Genomic DNA, 2,986 nt, shown 5'->3' with positions numbered 1-2,986 from the left:
AAATGCTTATTTTTTACACTCAAAAAGGATTTTGTGCTTCCCACTATCCTGCATCACCCCACTGCAAAGATGGCAGCACTCAGTTCTGAGCAAGCATAGAAGGAATCTTTGTGGTTCATTTGTCCTTGCACAGGAAACACAAAAGATGCTGTCCACATGGGACAGATCTGCTTTTTACCCCTCATTTTTGCATAACCACTGGGCACTGAAGGCAGCAGTTACAGATGTTCGTTTTTGAGGGTAAAGAGTGCCTTTGTCTCGATTCATGACCAGTACACATCACTGCAAAGCTCTAATAACACTTAGCAACAGTGTTATTAGAAAATAATAGCAAAAATAAAAGCAATAGCAAATGACAGATGCATTTTTGGACCCGAAGCCTCGTGACAAGCCAGAATCAGTTCTCACTTTGGAAGCCCCTACATCTTTTACTTCATTGTATGGCAAAGCACTGAGCTACAAGAGGAATGGCAGTGCATGACACAGTGAAGTCTGACAGAGGCAAAGCAGCAGCTGGCAAACATCTCACAACAGGCAGGGCCAGCATCAGGGTCAGTATTTACAATTAATAAATCACGTGAACAGTGCTCACACCAGTGTTTGGGAAAGAGTCTGCATCACCAACCTGACCTCCTCCCCAGCTGGATTCTTTTCTTTTGCTGAACAGAAATAAATTGGGCCCCATGTCAGAAACAGGGAAACTACGCAAAAACAAGCAATGAAATAAAGCTGGAACAATGACCAATTCAGACAGCTTAGATGCCCTTCTGCACATTGTACATGTCAAAATTTCCTCATACCAAAGAACTTCCTGCAAAAAAGCACAGGATGCCTTTATTATAGAGTGGGTGGTGTTTGATACAATATCCCAATTGGCCAGGAAAGCCTATGAACCACACATTATTCACTGCTATCTTTCCAACTGCACACTGCCAGCAGTGTAATCTTTTTCAAAGTTGATTGACACACACATACACATGGATTATACCCTACCATGATAAGCTCGAAGTATAGGCGGAGTTTAATAGGAAGGAAATCAGCTCCTTCTTCTCTCCTCCTTTCTCTCACTTCATTTCAGTGGCAACGTGTCCTTTTCCCCAGACACAAGCAATTATTTTGCAGCAGTGAAACCTGTGCTAATCTGATACAACACATGGCAAGCAAAACTAAGTTATGTCCTAGCAGTACCCTAGCATAGGCTTCCCTATTTATTCTCGCTGTCTGGCTTAATGACACTACTCAAATACTCAGCACACCTGGATTAATTTCACAGCCACAACTATGATTTCCATGAATCTTAAGAAAAGGACTATCGTCATTTGATAGATATTAAACTAGACCCAAAGTCGAAGTGATCAGTGTATTTTGTTGCTGAAGGCAAAAGAAGTAAAGCAGTTTTAGTAATTCTTCCAGTTTAACAGATACAAAATGATGCTGAATCAGCAACACAACGAGGTTTATTCCATGAGAATGCCCATGCAAATGCATCGCAGCTTGAACTCTGTGATCACTTCATTTTATATTTGGACAGATGTTGCATGTTGTAATTAAAAACAGTTGTTATTGGCAGGGAAATGTTATTGGAATAAGGAGCAGATGAGTTCTTAAGGAACCCATTGGGCCACATACATCCCTGGTGTTACCCCACTGACTTAACAGGCATACAAAAATAAAATTAGTCCAATCTGTTTCTTAGATAGATGTCTCTAGAGGAACACGAGAGTGAAACAAGATAATTGAACCCCTTCCCCAAGAGTCCAGTGGCATGTATAGAAAGCAGGCATTTTTCAAGCAAAATGTTTTTCAATTTTACTCTCATTTTTGAGAAGGCTTCCTAAGTGCTGTGCATTACTACACATTTGAAAGAGTAAAATCAGTCATAGGGACAAGGCCCACTCACAGCCTTCCTAAACAGCAGTACCATGCAGAAAGGGGATTGTGCAGAGCCATCATCACAGGTTTGAGTCTCAGGGAGAAGCCAGGCATGGACTTTTGAAACACCTCAGTGGGCATCAAGGGATGGTGCACATTTAATACCGTATCTGTTTGCTTAAGCCAACAACTGCAGCAATTGCTAAGGAAACACGAGCACCGTGAGCTCACCAGACAAGTAATAAGATCCAAGTCTGTATTTATAGAGCAGTCACTATGGATTAACACACCCTTTAACTGCATAGATCCTCACCAGCTGGCAAGTGCCTCTGGCACCCTTTAAACACAGGAATGGTTGACTTACATACAGCAGGCCAGCCTGGGCATGACATCTGTCTGTCGGTGCAGTGCTGCTCACGAAACTTCAGCCTGTCTGCTTGGCTCCCAGCCGGCAGTGATAGCTTTATCCTTCCCAGTCCTGCCTCACCCTTTCCCCCATTGCCAGTGAGAACAGGCCATCAGCCTTTCTTCTAAGCATCCTTCCTCCTTGCTTCCCACTGGTAAGAGAGAAAAGCCCACATGAGTCATTGAATCAGTAAGGTTGGAAAAAAACACTAAGACCCTCTAGTCCAACCATCCACCTGCCACCAATGCTGCCCACTGACCACATCCCTCAGTGCCACATCTACACAGTTCTTGAATGCCTCCAGGACCAGTGACCCCATCCCCTCCCTGGGCAGCTCGTTGTAATGCATCACCACTTCTAGAGAAGAATTTTTCCTAACGTCCAACCTGAACTTTCCCTGGCACAACTCGAGGCCGTTCCCTCTCATTCTTTCATCGCTACCTGAGAAAAAAGACCCAATCCCCACTTCACCACTCTCCTTTCAGAGAGCGTAGAGAACAACGCGCTCTCCCCCTAACCTCCTCCTCCCCACACCGAACCATCCCATCTCCCTCAGCCGCAGCCCACAGCACTTGCGCTCAAGCCGTGGGAGCGGGACCTCCAACCGCGGGGCGCGCAGGACCCCCGCAGCGGGAACAACCCCAGCTGGGAGCGATGCCCCACCGGCATACAGCGCGCACCTCGGCCGCGGGCAGCGCAGCCGGAGCG

This window comes from Meleagris gallopavo, chromosome 12 (genome assembly GCF_000146605.3).
Source record: "Meleagris gallopavo isolate NT-WF06-2002-E0010 breed Aviagen turkey brand Nicholas breeding stock chromosome 12, Turkey_5.1, whole genome shotgun sequence".
Taxonomy (NCBI): Eukaryota; Metazoa; Chordata; class Aves; order Galliformes; family Phasianidae; genus Meleagris; species Meleagris gallopavo.
The sequence above is the reverse complement of the archived record's forward strand: the minus strand, read 5'-3'. Positions refer to the sequence as shown.